Source organism: Oryctolagus cuniculus, chromosome 14 (genome assembly GCF_964237555.1).
Source record: "Oryctolagus cuniculus chromosome 14, mOryCun1.1, whole genome shotgun sequence".
In the NCBI taxonomy this organism is placed as follows: domain Eukaryota; kingdom Metazoa; phylum Chordata; class Mammalia; order Lagomorpha; family Leporidae; genus Oryctolagus; species Oryctolagus cuniculus.
In genome coordinates, this window is record NC_091445.1 from 31,416,133 (window position 1) to 31,439,899 (window position 23,767).

A 23,767-nucleotide genomic window follows, 5' to 3' on the forward strand; every position below is an offset into this window, starting at 1 on the left:
GTGCTTTTGAAAGGTCCTCTGGTGATTTTGGTGATGCTTTATACAAAATCCTTACTCTGCCACTCTTACTGCACACCCTGACAGTTGTTTGAAGGCACAGGAATAAAGGAATGGGGAGAAGGACAGCTGAATTCTGAGACAAGGATGGTTTAAGAAGGGACAGGCCTTCGAATGATCCAGGGGTGTTTTGGAGGGGGCAAATCTGGATTAGGAATGTTGGTGGTCATATTTCTCAAGGGAGAAGAGAAGGTCAGAGAAGCTAGGGAACCAGTATTGGAAGCCTGGATGCCCAGCCTCTGGCTGGGAGGGATGGTTGTTAAGGGATTTGACATCTACTTTGTGGATAGAACAGAAAATTTCCTCTTCCAGCCGTACTGCACCTCCTCCCTCATTCCCCCTTTTCCTTACACAGATTTATAAAACAAAGTTGTGTTGGTGTTTTGAAAATTTGGAATTTGGAAAGCCAGAAAAAAAATCTAGAAGAAAATCCAATACAGATCTGACATCTAGTAATAGTATTCATTAAAAAGGACAAATTTCAAAATCAAAGAAATTTCTATCTACCAAAAACAGTATGACAGCATGCATGGAATAAAGACAGACATGGTTTTCATATTGCAAACCTCATCATGACCTCTGCTTTAGGAGTGGTATGTGCAAGTGGTTATGTATGAATTGTGGCTTAGAGTGCAGAGTGTCACAAATCAAAAGAGTTGGCAGAGAGGAAAAGAGAAGAGACAAAGAAAATAGGGAGGGATAAGTATGGGGGCTACTGAGCTAAGGTGGCACACAGCCAGCATTCCTCTGGAAGCCTATGAGAAACTTTTAAAAAGAAAAATAAGGGAGGGGAAGAGCTTGAGGGATGGGTGCTACTAGCCAAAAAAGGGAAAGAACTTTTAAAGCAGCCTTTCACTAATCATTTAGGTTGAGGACCACAATATTGCATTTATTTGTCCAGGTAAGCAATGTAATTAGAACAGACTACATTTGGCTATTTGGGAAAATGGTATATATACTAGGCTTTGTCTACAGCAAGGTAGTACTCTGGCTTTCAAAAGTCATTGTAGTTCCTTAGACAGATCTAACTTCTAACGATAGCCGACAGATCTGTTAAATCCTATTCTAACAACTTCAAATGAGATGCTTTCTCTCCAAGCCCTGTGGGGTGGGAAGTATTTTATGAAACCCATGGATCATCTACAGAGGAAACTATTTTCCTAAATTCTTTCCTATTCTCCCTACATTTACAAGGTGTAAGAGAAGTTGTATTTTTGAAATCAGGTGAAAAAAATTTTAATTATTTTGCGATGGAAAGTGGCTGTATAACAGAGGGAAAATTTTTAAATTGGATTTGCTATAACTTTCCCCCTCAGTTTAAACCACATAGCACACGTTTTTGCCACATTCATTTACTTCCAGTACATTTATTCAAAACTGTTCTCCGCATAATGCCTGACATTAATATTTAATTGCATTAACTTGAAGTTTCTTGAGTGAACAGGTGAGAACTGAGAGAATAATTAAGCGCACACACATAATCTATTTTATCATATCTTTATTTAAAGCTACTTTCTGAAAATATGTAATATCTAGCTCACCAATCACATCATTTTAGATCTTGATTTCCATTGTAAAATAGGGAAATCCTAAGGTTCTTGGGCAAGGTATGCCTTGGTGAAGCACTCTCTGAAGTTGTATCTGACCATTTAATACACAATGCTGCATTTATTCATTCATAGACACAGAATGTTCACAGAAAATTAATTTCTATTTTAAGATGTTAACTCACATAGGCTTAGGTTGTGTATTTTAACTACAAAATACAGATCGAACATTAATTTTATCACTTCTAATTCCATTAACATTTATTTGTAATTCAGCGATAAGGTATTACCTCATGTGAAATCATTTTGGAGAGCACATTAAAAACTAAAAATTACTTTCCTTAACTTCATCATCTTAATATCCTTGACATAGGCATTTTTGGGAAAGTAAAATGAAAAACAAAATCTCCCAGCTCAGGACTCCTCCGCATAGTAGCAAAAGAAAACAATTTGTTGTCAAACAAGCATTAAACTAGATGATGTGCATCGCATCACTATGATTGCAGAGACAGAAGTCTTGTCCTTTTGTACTGCGAGCAGATGGAATCCATTACATACATGTTTTCAAGATAAACAAGCCCTAGTCCTCAAGGAAGTCAGAGAACTTGACAACGCCATTTGCTGTAGAACATTCATCTTCTCTTGGTGGCGGGGGTGCTCACCTGAGTTCTGACAGGAGGCAGTTTTGCACCTGGGGGTAAGATCCCCACCAAAGTTAGGGCTCCTATTCCCCGACAGAAGCTGGGGGCGAGGGGCGCTATCTCCCCTGAGGTGTGCAGCTCCCAGGTTCCCAGAAACACATCCCCTGTCTCCAAGATGACAAAGGACCCATTCAGTCATCTTAAGGACTTGTGTACATTTCACAGAGATGAGAAAACACTTAACAATCACAAGCTTTCTAAGGCAAAGGCTTAGAGAAAACGAAGGGGAGGGAAACCTCACCCTTCCATGTTCAAGGGAGACAATTAAGCCTCTTATTTTTATTTGTCCTTACAGCACAGTTTGGTTTCTTTGGCTTTTGAAACTGCAGATAAAAGCAGTCCAACTTAAAACTTATGTTTTTCTACGTGTAGGGCTGGTTCACTGTGGTCAAATAAATAACCCTGTTTAGAAAAAATACTCACCACCCTGCCTTGGCTCCCTCATAACTCAGACGTTTTTGAGGGAGAGGGTGGATATCGGGTTGACTAGAGATTTGCTCCAGGCAAAGAATGTGGTTCAACCAATGCACAAGATGCAACGCCTTAAAAAGCCTGCTGCAGGAGTACGGGGAGGGTCACGCCCTCCAACAGGGCCGGGTGGGGGGTGGGTGACGTCCGTCACAGTCACACCGCTACAGGTCGCCGGGCAGTCTTGGGCTTAGTTCACGTCACTCATTTCCCACCAGGTGCTTCCGACGAGGGACGCTTTAGCGACCGCTCCTCCTGCCCCCGGGGGGAAACGCAACTCAGTTAGGGTTCCCTTCGCCATCCGGTCTCGGGGAGGTCACGGCTTCCCGCAGGGGCGCTCCCCGGACCTGAGCCGGCACCCACCTCAGGGCCAGCAGCAGCCTCAGCCGCTGCGGGCGCCGGAAACACTGTACCTGCCCTCGGGGGTAGCCTAAAGGAATCGACGTTACACGTAGGATGTGGGACACACGTGGGAGAAAGGTGATCGCGAGGGACGGAGTGTGCCTATTCAGGAGTAGGGGTTCGCCCACCGAGCCGGCGGCTCTGGTGCTTGCCCGGCGCCCGCGGGCACACTTGGCGTTTCCACCACGCCTCCGCCCCCACTGCGAATTCCTTTCCGGCGGCCGACCCGCGGGCAGTCCCTTCCAGGCGGCCCCTGCTTATCACCCACGGCCACTTCCCGGTCACGGCCCGTCGAGTCTCCCAAAGTTTCCTGTGACGCCGCCGCCCGCCTCCGGCCCCATCGCACCGTGGCAGCTCTGGATAGCACGACGAGGACCGGGCTACTGAGGCTGAGAGAGCCGCATCACAGGACAAACCTCGGAACCACGCCCGGGCCAGAGGGCGGCGGCCTCAGCCCGCGCCTCCACCCGCCGCGCCCGCAGCCCCCTGGCCGCGCGCGCCCACCCGGCCTCGAGTCCGAGCCCCGCCCCCTCCGGGTCCGGGTCCAATCGGCCGCGCCCCGCCTCCTGGGAGGTAGTGGAGGAGGGGGCTGAGGGCCGGGCGGCAGCACCCGCCTTCCGCTCTCGTCCATTGGGTAAGGCCTCGAGGGTGCCCGGAGACCGGAGTGCAGCGGGATTGGCTGCAGCGGTTCGTGACAGCTGAGCCTATTGGCTGTGGCGGCCCCCGTGACGCGGGGTGGCGACTGGCTCCCGTGTCTGAGGGGCTCCTGCTTGTCAGGTTCTAGGTAGGTGCGTTTCGCGCCGCCGGCGGTAGGCGCTGTTGCCCGGGGCAACGCCGAGGGAGGGGGGAAGAAGAGGGACGGCGAGCCTAGATCGGGGGCCACCACCCCTGCCGCAGCGGGGTGCCGGGATTCGGCCCCGGTGGCGGCGCTGCGCCGAGGGCTCTTCCTCCTCCCGCAGCCGGCCGCCTCCCCGCCCCGGGCTGAGGGGGTCACCCGCCCATCCTCCTGCCCACGGCGGGACATTCCCGGCTGGGCCTTGGGCTGGGCGCGCTGCGGGCCCCGCGAGGCCGGCCCCTCCCACCACCCCGGGACCCGGAGGCTGAGGGGGCGGGTGCCGCGCGAACCGGCGGTGGCGGGCGCAGTGGCCCCGCCCCGTCGCGGGGCCGGGGGCTGCGGGTGTGGGGGCTGCGGGCGCCGCCCTCCCGTCGGCGCGCTCCTCCGGCCGGCGCCGCCCTCCCGCCGGGCCGGCCACCCTCCTTCCCAATTCCCGGGTGTGCCCGAGCCCGTCCTAAATCTGGGACCCCGCACTCGCCCGCGACGCGACCAGTCTTCCTCGTCCCGCTTCGGCCCCGCACCTCCCTGGTTCCTCCCACCCGGACCAGAGGTGCCCGAGCCCCGACTCGGGCGGCTCAGGTGTGTGAGGCGTGTGCTTCGGGGTCGCTCCTGTTCTGTGGTCTCGGGCTCGGGAGGTGTTCGGAGGGGCCCGGGACTTGCACAGATGAAGGAGTGTCCGTGAGGCGCTCCGCGCTTTCACTGTGTACATTCATGATTTTGCTAAGCAGTCTCAGTACGGTACACACTGTAAGAACTTGATAAGGCTGGTAGCCTTTAGGGTGAACCAAGTTAATTCAGAAGAAGCTGCACGTATTCATGGGGTCTATGAGTTTGACATAAATCACCGTAAAGGTGTACAGTTGCTGTCGTTTTCCCCTTTCTCCAGCTATTTTAAGAGATACATTTCTCAAGTGAAGTTATTATGTATGAAAGTGTAATAGGAAAATCCGTAAGAGGGTAGACCGAACTATTTTAATGATTTAAAAAATGCCAAATATGATTGCAGTGTTCTTATATCTGGGTCTACCTCAGTGGTCTTCAGAAAGACGTACTGGGGAAGAGCCACGGTTTTCCAGTGAACGCATGGGAAGGTATCTTGTAATCAGGGCAGCTTTTCTACCGGTACTCTGGATCCAAGGGAGCTGTGCTTCCAAGGAGTTAGGAATATATTAAGAGAGTGCATAGGCATGTACTTGGAAACCCTTTCTCTGTTCTCCATCAGAGACCCTTGGCGAAGATCTGCTGCTCTTCTGCCCTGATGGTTGGCAACATTAAATAGACACCATCTCAAATTGTCAGCTTCCAGTTAAGGCAGCTTCTGCACCACTTCAAGGTAGATGTCATTAGTTCCAAAGAGAAACAGACTGTTGGTAGACAAGTTTCATCTTTAAGTGGTATATACTTGTTACATAGCTGTAACTGGGCTGTGAATATTTCACATTTGACAACTTTTTTCTCCAGTATTTTACTATGGCACATTCCAGTCTCCTAGAACAATTGAGTTGAACCCATCACCTGTGTAGCAGTAACATTGTCAAGACAGCTGTTACATAGTGACTCTTCAAGAATACAGGAACTGAAATGCTGAAGTTTGAGTTCTTTTCCAAAACACTAATTATAGTGGAATTATTGGTGACTCTTCCTCTCCACAGTTTCGTCAAAGCATTTAACTTTTATAACCAGATAAAAGTAGGAAAGGAAAGGTGAAAGGAAAGGAATGGGGGAAAAACTGGAGCTTTAGTCTGTTTCTGAATTAGCTGAATCCTACCATAAACATATACATAAACGTATACAAATATAATACCAGAATATTGTAAGGTGCTTATTTCTGTTTGTAAGTGGGAGTAAGGCTTATAAAAGCTATAGTAGTTTAATTACATGACAAAATTCAAAGCAGTTTTGTGAGTGAGCTGGAGTCATCTTTGTAATCAATCCCAGAATTAGATTGTATTTTGGTAAAAAGAAAAAAGGAAATCTAATGAATTTGCTACATAAATAAAAGTTTTGTTTTAAAATTGGGCTCCTGTGTTAGTATAGTTTTATACTTGATTTATAAATAAGCATTTCCTTTTGGAAGGAGACCCAAGAGAATATTAATTTTGCATTGTTATGGTAATATAAATAAATTAGATCAATCATGTATGTTTTTTGCATTAATATTTTTGTAATGGACAATAGCTAGCAAATGTGGAATTTTTTAGTAGAACTACTTCATGGAGACTGAAGTAATTTGAGAGTTTCAAGTCAGTGTTTTGATAAAACACAAACTATCTTGGGTATTGTCTCATGGTATTGATAATGGAATATTTTAACACTGATCTTCAGTTTATAGTAAAGGAGTAAGTAGAAATGAGTATACATTCAAATACATACAAATATCTAATATATGTAATTTTTCCATACTTAGGAAATTCAAACTGTTCACATGCTTTTCTGTTTTGGCATAATCTCAATCTGTTTTTATACTTAGTTCATTTATATACTAATCTCTTAAATATGAAAATTAAGAGCTGTGTCTCAGAATTTATAGATCTGTAGATTGCCTCAGTATTATTTTTCCATATTTCATTTGTCTCTGTCATGTTTATATATGGCTTATTTGCTGTGCTACCAAGAGTTGAGAAGGAACAGGCAGGCCCTAGTTTTGGAACTTTAATGGTAGGATTCAGCTAATTCAGAAACAGACTAAAGCTCCAGTTTTTCCCCCATTCCTTTCCTTTCACCTTTCCTTTCCTACTTTTATCTGGTTATAAAAGTTAAATGCTTTGACGAAACTGTGGAGAGGAAGAGTCACCAATAATTCCACTATAATTAGTGTTTTGGAAAAGAACTCAAACTTCTATTTCTTCTGTAACACTCTACCAGTCATTTCAATCTGATGGTCTTCATTTCAGTATATCTGTATTTGCATCTAAAGATGTAGGAATTTCTGCATTTGGGGATCAATGATTCTAAATTACAATTGGACTCCCAGATCTGAGGGAAAAATGGAAAAGAATAGAGGACACATTAGAGTTAGAACAAAGAGATCAGACTCAAGCAGCTACTTCATCTTATTACATAAGTATAAACATAATCCTAGTTTAGCATATGAAATTGCTGTGTGGCTAACAAAATCTGAGGTCTCCCAAGTTTTTCTTTTGGAATTCCAAGCAAGATAAAGTTAACTTATTGCCTGTTAAAAAGCTTTTCAGATTTCTCCATTTTGGGGGTATTCTACAATTCAGCTCTTAAAAATTAGTATCATGCATGACTTGGAATTATTTCTTAACTAGTAGCTAATAATTATAAAACATGACTACTTTCGGCATTCTCTCTAAGCTAGATATTGTCTTTTTCTTCAGCATGTATTAATTAAAAGACTGGTAATTTTAATGTAGGTGTTCCTTTCCAGGTTGCAAAGTAGAATGAAAACAAGAGCCATTTATTTTGAAGTCGTAAACTGGGTTTAAGTAAAAGTTACTCTTCTGCAGGTTCTTGGACAATTATATAATGTCTATTTTTAATTTCTATAAATTTATTTAAAATATTTATTTATTTATTTGAAAGGCAGAGTTACAGAGAGGCAGAGGCAGAGAGAGAGAGAGAGAGAGAGAGAGAGAGAAAGAGGTCTTCCATCCACTGGCTCCCTCCCTAGATGGCTGCAACAGCCAGAGCTGAGCTGATCTGAAGCCAGGAGCCAGGAGCCTCTCCCTGGTCTCCCACATGGGTGCAGGGGTCCAAAGACTTGAGCCATCTTGTACTGTGTTCCCAGGCCATAGCAGAGAGTTGGATAAGAAGTGGAGCAGCTGGGACTTGAACCAGCACCCATATGGGGTGCTGGCACTGCAGGTAGTGGTTTTACCCCCTGTGCCGCAGTGCTGGCCCCCATAATGTCTTTAGATCATAGTTTCCTCATTTACTAAATGATAGTGATGAAATTGCCTCATAAAGTTATTATGTGGAAGAAATGAGATAATGAAGATAAGATGCTTGAATATAGGAAGTAGTTAACTTCCATATTTGGTTTCTTACATGCTATAATTTTATATATACTATAATCTTACCTCTCCTGGTATTATTATGTTTATTTGTCATCTAAATATAGTCCTTAGATTTCAGATAAAGGACATTAAAATGATGCGCATGTAAGTTACTTAAATTGAATGACATTTGCATTTGTATAAACTAAAATAGTTAGAAATAGGTTAACTATTATATTTCTTAGATTACTTTATCTAATAAGGATAGTCAGGAATTTACTTTGAATGAGTTTTAACTCTCCAAATATTTCACTTGTCTAGATTCTTGATTTAATTTTCTTCACCTTAGAGCACCATCAGTTGTTAGATGGTTGCCTGAAATTCTTTTCATTTAAACCACAAGTGTTTGCTTAAATTGATACAAAAAAGCCAAATGTAACTTTCTTAAATTTCTTGAGTCATATTTACTTAATCTGTTTAAAACTTAATCTTCTGATTTGATGATACTGTTAGTTTTATGAAGGAATCTTTTCAGAATTCATGGAAAATGCATGTTGTGAGAGACTATACATGGGTTTCTAATTTCTTTGCACCAAAATAAACATCTTTTAAGTTCACATTTCCATAAGCTTTTTGAAGTCTCTGGGTGTTTGGTATATATTTTCTACTTCCTACTGATAAATTTATAGGATTATTTTTAAGGAAGCATTATTTTACAGAGATCCATATTTAATCATGTGTTCTGTAACAATAGGGTTCTAATTCATTAAAAAAAAAAAAAAAACAAAACTCAAAAAACCCTCAGTGTAAATGCACCCAGCAGCCTATTAGTCACTGGGTGCTGTGAAGGGAAGCACTGAACTGAATGGAGTTAGGAGTTGAACTAGATAGTCCTTCTGTCTCTTCCAGCTGTAAAGCACGATTGTGTGATTTCAGTCAGTTTTTATTAATTTCCCACCCAAGTGCAAGATCTTTACATGTGTGACATATTCCAGTGTGAAATTTTCTAGCATGCCAGCTAGAATTCCGTCTCTTCCTCTTCCACTCAAGCAAGCATACCAGAATGCCTGTGCTTGACTCTAATATCACTATTGGTACAAACTTGAATCTACTCTGATTTATTGAAGAAAGTGAGTCAGTAAAAAGGGTAGATCTATTATTAGTAACATGCCTTGCAGTTCTATAGTTAAGGCCCATGGTACTTCCCTATTTTCCTGAAATGAATGCCTGGCCAGTTTTTCTTCTTGTAATGCTATAGAAGAAAAGATTACTGCACTAATTTTATGTAATTGATAATGAAGAGACCTACATTTAAAAATTAGAATAACTGTTAATGAACACTTAAAAATATTTGAATAATAGCACCATAGTCTTTATTGTAAGTAACATTAATTATTATACAAAATTGGAACTAATTTTCCACTGTAAATTATCCTACTAGCAGAAAGATCGTTTCCATAATGGGGCTAATAGGTTTAATAGTAGGATTCTTACATTCTAGGTACTTCTGAAGTAGCATATAAAAATTTTTATTCTAGAAAACAAAAATATATTTTGATGTAATCAGAAAACCATCTTTAAAACTGCATTGCTTTGAATGAAGTTGCTTTTAAATTATTTATTCATCCTACATATAAGTAATTAGAAATAAAGACTTTGGAAAACTGTTCAGCAGGCTGTTAATATTTGCAAATGTTATTTCCTGAAACTTTTTGTGAATCTAGGATTTAACTACTTCCATAAAATACCGTCAAATTTAATTGAAAAATTTAAGTGATCCGTTCAGACTCTTAGCAATCCTAGAAATAGTACTTGTTAAACATTGCCAGTTTTTAGCTTCTAAAATGAAGGCTAGATGACTTTGCGTTACATTGCTAGCATATAGACCAAGGTTCTTATTCTTGATTCTTTCTTGAGGTTTGCAGAACAAAAGATCATTTCTGGCTTGATCACAAAGTTGTCTCCTGAGGACTAACTGAAGGTTAGTCCTTAGTAATGCTTGTTGCTTTCTGCTGTTTCTTGGATGTGTTTTCTCCTTGGAGTCAAACATTTCTGTAGTCTGTGTCCTCTGTGCTGTATGGATGTGTTCAGCTGGGGAAGGGTTTCCCAGGCTTCTCTTCGTCCTTGTGCTCTTGTTAATTTCACCATATAGTACAAAGTGCATTTGACTCTTTTTTTTTAAGATTTATTTTATTTATTTGAAAGGCAGAGTTACAGAGAGGCTGAGGCAGAGGCAGAGAGAGAGAAAGGTCTTCCATCCGCTGGTTCACTCTCCAAATAGCCATAATGGCCAGAGCTGGGCTCAACTAAAGACAGGAACTTGGGCCATCTTCTGCTGCTTTCCCAGGCCATAGCAGAGAGCTGGATCGGAAGTGGAGCAGCTGGAACTTGAACCTGCACCCATATGGGATGCCAGCACTGCAGGCATGGCTTTACCTGCTGCACCACAGCGCCAGCCCCTGCATTTGACTATTATGGTAATATCCAGTTTTGTTAACAAATGGGTCAGTGAGCTGTCCTTGCAGCAGTACCACCTCTTGCTTCATGAGAGTGTGTATACAATGTCCTTTCTTTTGAATTATGTTTCTTTCAGAATCCATGCACATTCTTAGCCATCATTTTAAGTTTCCCTAAGATTTTGTAAATTTTGCCTTGCTAGGAGCTTTAAAGGAAACATTTTCAAGCATTATCCTTTTTGTTTCAGTATAGCATCTGTGGTGAATGGTGGACTTTCTAATGTGGCACATCTAGTCACTGTTACATATCACATCCATTCTCAGTTTACTCTGAATTTATGTATTCTTGTTAATTACCATCATTTTGTGATTCCTGTTTCTGTGTATTGAATACATTTGCAGGAATTAGGGAGAACTAAATGGTGCAGTTGTCTCAGGTAATTATTATTTTTTTTTAAATTTTTAAAAAAAGATTTTGCTTATTTATTTGAAAGGTAGAATTACAGAGAGGTCTTCCTTCAGAAAGATCTTCCTTCAGTTGGTTTACTCCCCAAATGGCCGCAACAGCCGGAGCTGTGCTAATCCGAAGCCAAGAGCCAGGAGCCAGGAGCTTCTTTCCAGTCTCCCATGTGGGTGCAGGGGCCCAAGCACTTGGGCCATCTTTCACTGCTTTCCCAGGACACAGCAGAGGGCGGGATTGGAAGAGGAGCAGCTGGGACTAGAACAGGTGCCCATATGGAATGCCGGCGCCGCAGGCGGAGGATTAACTTACTGAGCCATGGCACTGGCCCCTCTCATTTATATTTCATCTTAAAAATTTTTGTGTATGTGGGCCGGCGCTGTGGCACAGTGGGTTAACGCCTGGGCCTGAAGTACCGGCATCCTGGCTTCGGATCTGCACAGCTCCAGCCATTGCAGCCATCTGGGGAGTGAACCAGCGGATGGAACACCTCTCTCTCTGTCTCTACCTCTCTCTGTAACTCTGTTTTTCAAATAAATAAAACAAATCTTTAAAAAAAATTTTTGTGTATGCATAGCCCTTTTTTCTTGACATTTCATTTTATTTATTTATTTTTTTGAGAAATTACTTGAGAAGCAGAGACAAAGAGGGAAAGACAGAGATTGTTCCTGGCTGCCAGTTTACTCCCTAAATGCCTACAATGGCTGGGCCTGGGCCTGGCTGAAGCAGGGAGCTAGGAACGCAATCCATGTCTCCCCCATGGGTGGCAGGAACCCAATGGCACTATCACTGCTGCCTCTCGGGGTCTGCTTTAGAGGAAACTGCAGTCAGGAATTGGAGTTAGGCATGGAATCCAGACGCTCCCAAGTGCTGCACCTGCATCCTTATTGCTGAGCTGAACACCTACCCCTGCTCAACATCTAACCCCCAAGAAATAGTTAACCATGGAAATGGCTTCTGTCCCCCAGTTTTTTAGTAAATTATGTGGATTCAGGTATATAATGTGTGTGTGGGGGGGTTACTAATGTTTCTTCAGTGTTTGGTAAAAGTGCTAGGCACTTTGTTCATTTCTTTTGATTTTTATGACAAGCCCATGAATTGGATGTTTGTACAATGGTACTTCAAGAAGCTCATGGAAAATGAAATTAAGCAAAGTGTTTATTTTGATGTAAATTTTGGAAATCTATACATAGTTGTTTATAATGTGAATTTTTCCTGAACTTTCTGAAGACCCTAAATGCATTTATTTCTTTTTTTTTTTTTTTTTTTGGCAGCATGATGAATTTCTCTTTTATTTCCATTTTCTCCAATCTTTTTGAAATACCCTGGTATTTTGTTTTGTGGTGTGAAAACAATCTTAGGTCAGATCATTCATCCAGGGAGACCTAGTTATAAAGTGATTTTGGCTATTTTAACTCAGGTCTTTCATATGCTAAATATGAAATAAACACAAATGACAAGAGTCTTAGCAGTCCTGAGTGTAACAGCAGTTTTAACTCTGGGAGTGATTCTGAAGGTCTCTGTTGAATTATTCATGGTTTTGCTGAGGTGACTTCCTTTTACTAGAAGATCCTAAGATCAGGCTCACTGTTCAGTGTCTATATCTTACTTTGCCTTATTCTGCTTCAGATTGTTCTATACTATAATTTTTGTAATAAAATGTTTCATTTTTAAAAGATTTATTTATTATTTGAAAGGCGGAATTACAGAGAGGTAGAGGCAGAGAATGAGGGAAAGAGAGAGAGAGAGAGAGAGAGAGAGAGAGAGAGAAAGAGAGAAAGAAAGAAAGAAAGAAAGAAAGAAAGAAAGAGAAAGGTCTTCCATCAACTGAGTCACTCCCCAGATGACCACAACAGCCGGAGCTGTGCCATTCTGAAGTCAGGAGCCAAGAGCTTCCTCCAGGTCTCCCATGCGGGTACAGGGGCCCAAGGACTTGGGCCATCTTCTGCTGCTTTCCCAGGCCATAGCAGAGAGCTGGATTGGAAGTAGAGCAGCTGGGACTCTAACCAGTGCCTGTATGGGATGTTGGCATGGCAGGTGGAGCCTTCACCTGCCATGCCATAGCACCAGTCTCTGTTGTTTCTCTGTAAAAAAATTTTCCTGAGGGGCTAGCATTGTGGTGTAGTGGGTAAAGCTAATGCCTGTGACACTGGCATCCCATATGGGCATCTGTTCTTGTCCTGGTTTCGCTGCATCTGACCAGCTCCCAGTATTGGCCTGGGAAAAGCAGCAGCAGATGGCCCAAGTGTTTGGGGGCCTGCCACCCATGTAGGAGACCTGAATGAAGTTCTTGACTCCTTGGCCTGGTTCTGTCCATCTTTAAGAAAAAAAACAAAAACAAAAACAAAAACAGATGAGCAGGCTGGCACTGTGGCTCAGTGGTTTAAAAAAAATCTATGTATTTGAAAGGTAGAGCTACATAGAGAGAGGGAGAACCAGAGAGGGCGATATCTTCCATTTGCTAGTTCACTCCCCAGTTGGCAGCAATGGTCGGGGCTGGGCCAGACTGAAGTTTACCAGGAGCTTCTTCAAGGTGTCCCATGTGGGTATCAGAGACCCAAGCACCTGGACCATCCTCCACTGTTTTTCCCAGGCCATTAGCTGGGAGCTGGATCAGAAGTGGAGTAGCTGCGACTGGAACTGGTGCCCTTATTGGATACTGGCTTCACAGGTGGTAGCTTTACCTGCTATACCACAATGCCAGCCCCAATTAATAAATCTTTAAAAAAATTTTTCCTGCCAGCACCGAGGCTCACTAAGCTAATCCTCCACCTGCGGCGCCGGCACCCTGGGTTGTAGTCCTGGTTGGGGCACAGGATTCTGTCCCGGTCACTCCTCTTCAGTCCAGCTCTCTGCTGTGGCCCAGGAGTGCAGTGGAGGATGGCCCAATTGTTTGGGCCCTGCACCCGCAGGGGAGACCAGGAGGAAGCACCTGGCTCCTGGCTTCAGATCGGCGCAGTGCGTCAGCTGTGGCAGCCATTTGTTGGGTGAACCAATGGAAAAAGGAAGACCTTTCTCTCTGTCTCTCTCACTGTATAACTCTGCCTGTCAAAAAAAAAAAAAAAAAAAAAAAAAAAATTTCCCCTGAAGTAGAAAGCTGCTAGAAGTGAAGAGAAAGTCAATCCACCTACCTTCTAGGAAAGCAAAGTTAATTTGTGAAATATTTTTACAGAATAATCAGCTAGATCAACTATTCTCATGATCTTTGGAAAAATTTCTTGAAAATGCCCAGGATCTTTTAGTCATAAATCTGTCCTTCCCTTTTCTCCCACCCTCAACAACATTTGAAAGGAATTTGGCCATTTATTAATAGCTATTGCTGGTTTTTTTCTTTTTATTTGAAAGGTGGAGTTAGGAAGAAACAGAGAGAGAGATATCTTCCATCCATTGGCTTACTCTCCAAATGGCCTTAATGGCCAGAACTAGGCCAGGTGGAATCCAGGAGTCTGGAGCTTCTTCTGGGTCTGCCATGTGGGTGCAAGGGTTCAAGTGCTTGGGCCATCTTCCTCTGCCCTTCTCCCAGGCCACAGCAGATAACTAGATTGGAAATAGAGCAGCTGGGACTTGAACCTGAGTCAGGCGGCGTCCCCACCTGCCACACCACAGCGCCAGCCCCCGTAGTGTTCTCTTTCTAAGGTTTTAGTTTCTTATCTGTAATTTGGAGCCTGATTTACCTTGTGAGTAGAACTGGCATTTTATTATCTCGCGTGGAGATACTTGTGCTATATATAGTAATATGGTTTTTGAAAAAGGATGAAGATGGTGAAGAAATAGACATGTCCTCTAAAGTAGCCTGCATTATAAAAATAATGCAGAATGTTCTGTGTCAGATGAGAGGCATGCTGTTAAGGTATGGAACAAAGCAGGAGGGCATTTAATTCTTCCATTTTTGGTCATGGCACAAATGTTGATACAGTACTCATTCCATGTAAGGACTGAACTTACGGCTACAGATGTTTATAAAGCATAGAGAAGTTTCACACTAGTCTCCTGAGAGGCAGTATGGTGTGGTGAAAATAGTGTAACTGTTATAGCCAGACCTGCCTATGGTTGAATCTATGCTACTAGCATTTAGTTATATGAATTTAAAGAAATAATTAAATTCTTATAGCTTCAGTTTTTTTTTTTTTCCATCTGCAAATAAGGGTAATAATAGATTTCTCAGTACTCTTTCATTTGCACAAAACCAAAATCCTGTTGATACCTCGGGCACTGAGAAGAGCAGGAGTGTATTCTGAGCAGATGGATTCAGGGGCTCTACCAAAAGCCTCAGGACAGACTCAGTGGCTTTCTTGCGTTAGGTGTATTCTTGTGTAGGTAACTAAGGAAGAACTCTGCACTTGTTTAATTGTTGCTTGTGGCTTTCTTTCTAGGATTTGTGGATCATTTCTCACAATTATGTCTGAAGACATTGCTTCAGGGTCTAGTAACATGGTTAAATTATAACTAATTATAATAAAGCCAGTGTTCAGTTCTAGAAGGAAAATAGCATAAAGACAAACAAAACTCTTAATTGCAAGAGAAAAAGGGAATATAGCTCACAGAGACTTCCGGTGCAGGGATGATGATGACTCTTTTTTAGATTTTTGGTTGACCAATAGGGCTGGCTTTGGTTTGCTATATGTGAGGATCTTCTGTCTTCATTATTTTTTAAAGATTTATTTTATTTATTTGAAAGGCAGAGTTACAGAGAGATAGAGGGAGACAGAGAGGTAGAGAGGGAGAGAAGGAGAGAGGAAGAGAGAGAGATGTCTTTCACCTACTGGTTCACTAGCCAAATGCCTGCAATGGCCAGGGTTAGGCCAGGCTGAAGCCAGGAGCCAGGAGCTTCTTCTGGGTCTCTCATGTGGGTGCAGGGACAAAGCACTTGGGCCATCTTCTGCTGCTTTCCCGGGTGCATTAGCAGGGAGCTGGATCTGAAATAGAGCAGCTAGGATTCGAACTGGCATCCATATGGGATGCAGGTGGCAGGTTAACTTATTAGGCCACAGCAGTGGCCCCGTCTTCACTTTCTTCCTGGTCACAGCCAGTGGTTACTGAGAGTGATTTCTGTACTGGGGACTGTACTGCATTAGAGCTGGTTTTCTTTTGGTGAGAGATTGGGGTCCAGGGAATCATCTTAGGGGTTGAATAATAAATCTTTGTTGGGATTTTCTTTTAACTCATTTATTTATTTATTTTTAAAGATTTATTTATTTTTATTTGAAAGTCAGAGTTACACAGAGAGAGGAGAAGCAGAGAGAGAAAGAGAGGTCTTCCATCTTATGGTTTACTCCCCAACTGTCCGCAACGGCCGGAGCTGCGCTGATCTGAAGCCAGGAGCCAGGAGCTTCTTCCAGCTTTCCCACATGGGTGCAGGGACCCAAAGACTTGGGTCATCTTCTACTGCTTTCCCAGGCCAGAGCAGAGAGCTGGATCGGAAGTGGAACAGCCAGGACTAGAACCAGTGCCCATATGGGATGCCAGCACTTCAGGCCAGGGCATTAACCCACTGTGCCACAGCACCGGCCCCAACTCATTTTTTTTTTTTTTTTTTTAAGATTTATTTATTTGAAAGAGCTACAGGGAGAAGGGGAGAGGCTGAGAGGGATACCTTCCATCCAGTGGCTCGTTTCTCAGAGGGTCACAACAGAAGCTTCTTCTGGGTCTCCCACATGGGTGGCAAGCTATCTTCTGCTGCTTCCAGGCCATAAGCTGGGAGTTGGTTCAGAAGTGGAGCAGCCGGGCCAGGAACCAGTGCCATGTTGGATGCTGGCATTGCAAATGATAGCTTTACCTGCTATGCCACAACGCCAGCCCCTAGCTAACTCAAATTTAAAAAATAAACGTAGTGAGTTATTTTTATTTACTTGCATTTGGTCATTTTCTTGCAAGTAGCCCAAATCTTAGTCCTTGAGTCAAACCATTGCCTGGTGTATATCTAAGCAACTTAGATACACCTTAACCAAATGGTTCTCCAGTAAGGTGCAGTGTTTGCCTCAGGGGATGTTTCACAGCATCATATTATCGTAATGGTGTTGGCAGAGTATACAGGTGCTGCTGGCATTGAGTAGGTAGAGACCAACAAAATAGTTAAATGTCCTACATTGTATAGGTCAGACTTGTACAACAAATAATTGTCCAGTTCAGATTTTCAGTCCCAAGGTTGAGGAATCATGCAATTCTAGGCTTATCAGTCTCTCTCTCAGCCTCTGTCATTTAGGCAACTGCTGGGAGTTTAAGGGCCTGCTCCCAGGCCATTTGATTTGTCGATGACTCTTTATAAAATAGGTAAGCTGCTCTGCTCTGCTGTTTGTGTAGGAGCCTGGCAGCCTTCTTCTACATCCTAATTTTAGTTCAGGAATATTCCATTTTCACCCTGCAAATTGCAATATTATTAGCCATCATGGATTTGTACTGACAGACAAAAAGGGTTTCCTTTCATTAAGACTTCACTGAAAGGTTGTTTCTTTTTTGGAGGACTTTACTAAAAACTGCAATGTGGTAGCCAATATAACAACATCCTAACATTTTCACTAAGTACTCTATGGTCCCATGGTAGTAAGCACACAGTCTAATTTATAAAAGTGCAAATTACCAGAGGTTTGCTTATTATGGATTGCCAAATACCTACAGTAGAGGACTACAAGTTCACTTTCCATTACTGAGTCTGTTTCACACTTTAGGACTGTCATTTATATTTCTTGCATGAATTTTTGTATTTTGTTAGTGTTTCAGGAAAACCTGTTATAGTAGAACCAGCCACTGAAGGTGGAAGGCATGGAGAGACGGTAGCGAGAGGTGGACATATCCAGGATTACATGAAGTGTAACTTATTGGAGGGACTTACAGACAGAAGTGTGATAGGCAGCTGCAAGTTGTGGTTCTGCATCATGGGGCAGAAGAACAAGAGTATCTAGACAAAGGAGCTCGTGGACAGCCATAATGCACTTTATCGAGGTATTAATATTCTGCAGCCATCAAGGAGACATTCTTATGTAGAGGCATCAGGTAAGAATGGCAGATTCCTATTTTTTTTATTTTCATTTTTTTAAAAGATGTATTTATTTATTTGAAAGTCAGAGCCACACACAGAGAGAAGGAGAAGCAGAGAGAGAGAAAGGTCTTCCATCTGCTGGCTCACTCCCCAACTGGCCACAAGGGCCTGTTGGAGCTGTGCCGATCCTAAGCCAGGAGCCAGGAGATTCCTCTGGGTCTTTCCATGCGGGTGCAGGGGCCCAAAGACTTGGGCCATCTGGTACTGCTTTCCTAGGCCACAGCAGAGAGCTGGATTGGAAGTGGAGCAGCCAGACTCGAACTGGTGCCCATATAGGATGCTGGCACTGCAGGTGGCGGCTTTACCCACTACGCCACAGCACTGGCCACTATTATTATTTTTTAAAGATATATTTATTTATATGAAAGGCAGAGTGACAGAGGTCAAGGGTATAGGGAGGGAGAAAGAGAGTGAGTGAGCAATTCCATCTGCTGATTCATTCCTCATATGGTTGCATTGGCTAGGGCCTGGTCCATGCCAACTCCAAGAGGTGGGAACTCCATCAGAGTCTCCCATGTGGGTGGCAAGGACTCAGCACTTGGGTCATCTTCCATTGCTTTCCAATGCATATTAGCAGGAAGTTGAATAGGGAGTGCGGAGTAGCTGGGACTAGAACCAGGCACTATGATGTGGGATGGAGGCATCCCTAGCAGTGGCTTAACATGTTGTACCATAATGCCCACCTCTAGCAGCAGATTATTTTAATGACCTTTTTTTTCACCCCAGAGGGCTTGGAATGATTGACCTCCAGGGTCGCCTGGAGGACAAGATGGCAGTTGCAGTCGAAATGGCTGTGTGGGTGTCAAGCTGAATCTGTACAGTCTCCTTTTGGGACCTAAAAGTAGGGACAGAAACCCAAATTAAGAATTAGATTTTTCCATCTGTGTAAGTGGCAACTCCAGCCTTGGCTTTTGCTCAGGCCCTAAACCTTGAAGTTATCCTTGATTCTTTTTCCTTCACTTCCTCCACACAATCTTTCTCTGTTTGCTTCCAAAAATTGAATCCAATGAATTCTCACCACCTCTACTTTGGTTATCCTGGTTCAACACCATCCTTCTTCTCTTAACATAGTCTCCCTGCAATACTGTTGCTCTCAAAAAGTAACTTGTGTCCCTTTTGCAAAGAGGCAATGTCATTTCTTTGCTCAGAATCTTCCAGTGGGGGCATGGAGTGGGGGAATTTAGTGTAGTGGTTTGGACACCACTAGGAACATTCCTATTCCATCCTGGAGTGCCTGGGTTCAAGTCCCAGCTCTGCTTCTAACTCTAGCTTCTTGCTAATGTTTACCCTTGAGGCAGCAGTTGATGGCTCCAGTGCTTGGGTCCCTGCCGCCGACATTGCAGACCAGGATTAAGTTCCAGGCTTTTGACTTGAGCCTGGCCAAGCCTTGGCTGTTAGGAGAAGTTGGGAGAGTGAACCAGCAGATAGATCTCTGTCTCCCTGCTTTTCAAACAAATAAAAAAAAAATCTTTCAATGACTTCCCACCTGATTCAAAGTAAAAGCTCAAGTCCTTAAGCTGAGCTCCAGATTTATGGTTCTGCTTTTCCGTGCTCAGGCAGAATCTGTCCCTGAAGTGGTGTTTTGCTGTTCTTCCCACCATCTACTGCACACAGGCCTCCTTGCTCTTCCCTAAATAGGGGTTTGCATTTTCTGTTTCCTCTGGAATGGTCTCTTCCAGGTCATCAGTCCACTTCCTGTCTCGCTCAAGTTTTTGTCTGTAAGACTTTGTCATCCAACACAGATTTGAAGTTTCTAACCTCTCCAGTATTTACAACCTTTTCCTGCTTTTCTGTTCTTTGTAGAACACACTATATATACACACTAACACTGTGTATTGTGCTTACTTATTTTATATTTTGTTTGTTTCCTCTATCTAAATATCATTTCCTTGAGGTCAGGAATTTTTTGTTAAAAATTTATTTTATTTACTTGAAAGTTTGAAAGGCAAAATTACACACACACACACACACACACACACACACAGCAGGAGAGAGAGAGAGAGAAAGAGAGGTCTCTTTCTTTCTTTCTTTGTTTCTTCTTCTTATTTATTTATTTATTTATTTATTTTTTTAGAATAGTCTTCTATCTGCTGGTTCACTCCTCAGATGACCGCTATGGCTAGGGCTGGGCTAGGCGGAAGTCAGAAGTCATGAGCTTCTTAGTGGTTCTCCCATGTGGGTGCAGGGTCCCAAGCACCTGGACTGTCCTCTGCTGCTTTCCCGGGTGCATTAGCAGGGAGCTGGATCAGAAGTTTAGCAGCCAGGACTCTAACTGGCACCCATTTGTGATGCTGGTGCTTCAGGCAGTGGCTTAACCCACTACACCACAACGCTGGGCCCCAAGTCAGAAATTTTTAAAATAAAATGCATGGCACAAAGCTTTGTAGCCTCTCAGCAGATATGAGTATTAGAATTTCAATGTCTCCAGGGAGAAGAAAGAGAGGGTGTTATTTGTCCAAAGAGTTTTGGAGCTGATTGTATTTAGAGAGATACTATGTCTAGCTTCCAAGCCTTGGTATTGTACAGATATTCTTATAATACATATTGCTCGGAAAGCTATGACTATGCAGGAATAGGAGAAATCCGGAGAGAATTGTGTCCCAGCAGTAATTATAATCTTAAAATAAAAAAATTAAATTTGCTTTTTCTTTTAAATTAAGTTTTATTTATTTGAAAGGCTGAGAGAGGGAGAGAGAGAAAGAGAGAGAGAAAGAGACCTTTCATCTCCTAGTTTATTTCCCAAACACCAACAACAGCCTGGATTTGGAGCTAGGAGCCAGGTGCTTCTTCCTGGTCTCCCATGCGGGTGCAGGGACCCAAGCACTTGGTCTGTCCTCCATTTCCCTTCCGGGCCACAGCAGAGAGCTGGACTGGAAGGGGAGCAACCGGGACTAGAACCTGGTGCCCTTATGGGATGCCGGCACTGCAGATGGAGGATTAGCCAAGTGAGCCACTGCGCCGGCCCCTAAGAGGCGTCTTGACCACTGTGCCAGACACCTGCCCTCCAGCAGGAATTCTAAATTCTAGCAGCTATATCCATGCACACCTGAGCTCAGATTTAGAGGCAAAATGTTTTCAGAATTTTCCCCGTTTCTGTTTCTTGTCTTCTTCTCTGGGTTGGCTCATTGTTAAGCAGGCAAATCATGTGCCACATAATGACGTTTCAGTCAACAACGGACTGCATATACAGCAGTGATCTCACAAGATTATATCACTTATTGACGTTCAGCTATCTTGGTTTGTGCACAGCACTCCATGCTGTTCCCAGAATGTCCAGACTGTCTCATGACTCATTTCTCAGGATGTATCGCCTTCCTTAAGTGATAGATGATTTATGTTCTTTAACTTTAGCAACCACAGCTGAAAGAGAATTTCCTTTCCTGATTAGTTTCTGAAGAAATGCTGGAGTTAAGTCTTACTCATCCAGTTTGAGTCACATACCCATTCCTGAACTACTCTAAGGGGGGAAGGAACATCTGATTTTCCAGACCTGGGCTGTGTGATCTGTGAGTGAGCATTGCCAAACCGATGAACTGAGGATGAGAGAAGTGTAGTTCATAAAAGGAACATTGAGATGCTGCTCCCAAAAGGGGCTAGGTGCTGCAGAATCAAAAAGCAACACACACCCATTATTTATTTGCACATTCAATTCACTCTCATTTTAACAATTCAAGTATTAATATATGTAGGCATTCTTGTCTCATTCATGTGTTTTTTTTTTTTTACCTGACATCACATCATGATGAAGAAATATTTTTGTGAACATGATTTTAGTTGAAGGTGAATTTATATTTAAATTTATTGTCTATTTTTAGATATTTGGCTTATAAGAATTGGATTTTGAAGAATATTTATTGGAGAATTAGGGAGAGTAGATGTGGGGAAGAGAAGTAGGGCTGGGAGTTGGGTGGGACAAGAGACATGCCTAGGACACAAAATGTGAAATGGTATTCTTAGTCATGCAGCTGCAGGTGGCACCTGCATGTCCCTGGGCAGGCCCTTAAATTTTGTGTTCTGGGTAAGTGTCTTGCTGTCCCCGATCTCATTTCTGAATTGAAGCATATTCAGAGAATGGGGATTACGTTAAGCTATGAGTGTGAGTTAAGTTATGATACCCTGTGTAATTGGGAAATTTGGGGGAAGATTAAGATATATTAAAAAGTAGTCATGTACATTTTCCAGTCATATATATGGAAAACTTTGCTGAGCTCAGATAAGCTCTGATAATACTTGTGAAATGACACAAAGGATATAATTTTTTCATAGATTTATAGTAATTTGAACATAGAAAAATAGACACAACACCAAAGGCATTCTTATTTTTATCTCAAACTATTTTGATATCAGGAAAAAGTGCGACTTTTTCACTGAAAAAAATTATAGAAAAGATGAGTTGGAGAGTAAGGCGTAAGGGTGCTTTCACCAGCTTTCCTGAGTGACACTGTTGACACTGCCCAATGTTGAACATGGCATCCTGGTTGGATGGTTGTCTCTCTTGTACTTGGGTCTTTGAAAAATGGTAATTTCCATATTAGAACAATTACAAAGAGGTACCAGAATATAGAATTCCAAATATCTCAACTATCTTTGCTGATGGAAAAGAGAGTCTGAAAAAGTAGAAAATCAAATGAATGATCCACAAGTCATTGAGTCTATCTTTGGAATGAAATTAGACTTATACATTATGTACACTTAGCTACACAGTCACAGTATTTTGTTCCTTAGAAATTTTTTTATGATCAAAGATGTTTACTGTATTACACATTGGAAATTTAATTGAAGATACTGTAATGAAAGCATAATAAAGAGAACTCATGCCTCAGATTTTTGTATCTGAGTATTGTTGTAGGCCATGAATTTTTCAGCTACTCTAATTTTTTTTTTTTTTTAATTTTTTGACAGGCAGAGTGGACAGTGAGAGAGAGAGACAGAGAGAAAGGTCTTCCTTTGCCGTTGGTTCACTCTCCAATGGCCGCCGTGGCCGGCGCGCTGCGGCCAGTGCATCACGCTGATCCGAAGCCAGGAGCCAGGTGCTTTTCCTGGTCTCCCAAGGGGTGCAGGGCCCAAGGACTTGGGCCATACTCCACTGCACTCCCGGGCCATAGCAGAGAGCTGGCCTGGGAGAGAGGCAACCGGGACAGAATCTGGCGCCCCGACCGGGACTAGAACCCAGAGTGCCGGCACCGCAAGGCGGAGGATTAGCCTATTGAGCCACGGCGCCGGCCTTCAGCTACTCTAACAACTCTTGCCAAAGCCTTTACCAAAAAGGGTATGAATTAGAGAAAGCCATAATTTGCTATGTGATTTCATTCATTCTGCAATCACTTGTCGGTACTCTGTTCCAGGTATTGTGCAGGATGCTGACTGTTTTAAGATAAAAATACTTATCCTCAGTTATGTTACAGATTACTTCAGGGTTGCACTAACACTTGAATTATATGTTGATTAGCTTTCCAAGCAATTCTAGCATTGGGAGGCTTGCCAAATCCAGAAGGAAATAAAATTCTTGTCTGGAGGCAAAGAAGGAACACTGTGAAAGTGGGCAAAAGATTAGGAGAGTGGAAAACCTTGAGAGTGTGCGTGCCACACTGTGTTTGGTCAGTTTCCTGAATAGAAAAGAGAGGGGTAATCTTGTTGGTATCATTTATGAATATCCTCTGATTTATCTGATAGTGGAGGAAGTAGGGGAAATGACAGGAAACAGAATAGGCAGGCAAAAAAAAAAAAAGAGCTTGGAAGAAGAGGAGAGCTGATAACAAATCAGAAAATCAGGATTAAGAATAGGCCATGAGAGAGAAAAAAAAATGAAAAAGAAATTGTGACACCAGTAATAAACAAGAGAG

The 23,767-nt window shown here is 42.8% G+C and overlaps 1 protein-coding gene across 28 annotated transcripts in view; it reads left to right on the forward strand.

Annotated features, from left to right (window-relative positions):
• FER (FER tyrosine kinase) overlaps positions 1-23,767 on the forward strand; it is a 475,696-nt gene that overhangs the window by 41,638 nt on the left and 410,291 nt on the right. For 3 of the 28 annotated variants that reach the window (XM_070056517.1, XM_051853913.2, XM_051853924.2), the window contains exons 1-2: positions 3,401-3,959; positions 5,233-5,343. The exons of 2 other annotated variants lie outside the window; for them this stretch is intronic. The gene's annotated coding sequence lies outside the window, so the exon portion shown is untranslated. Of the gene's footprint in view, positions 1-3,313; positions 3,960-4,001; positions 4,590-4,623; positions 5,344-17,597; positions 17,879-22,803; positions 23,194-23,767 lie in introns of those variants that run through there. 23 more of the 28 variants (XR_011381955.1, XM_070056523.1, XM_017344637.3 and 20 more) reach the window with 16 other exon arrangements.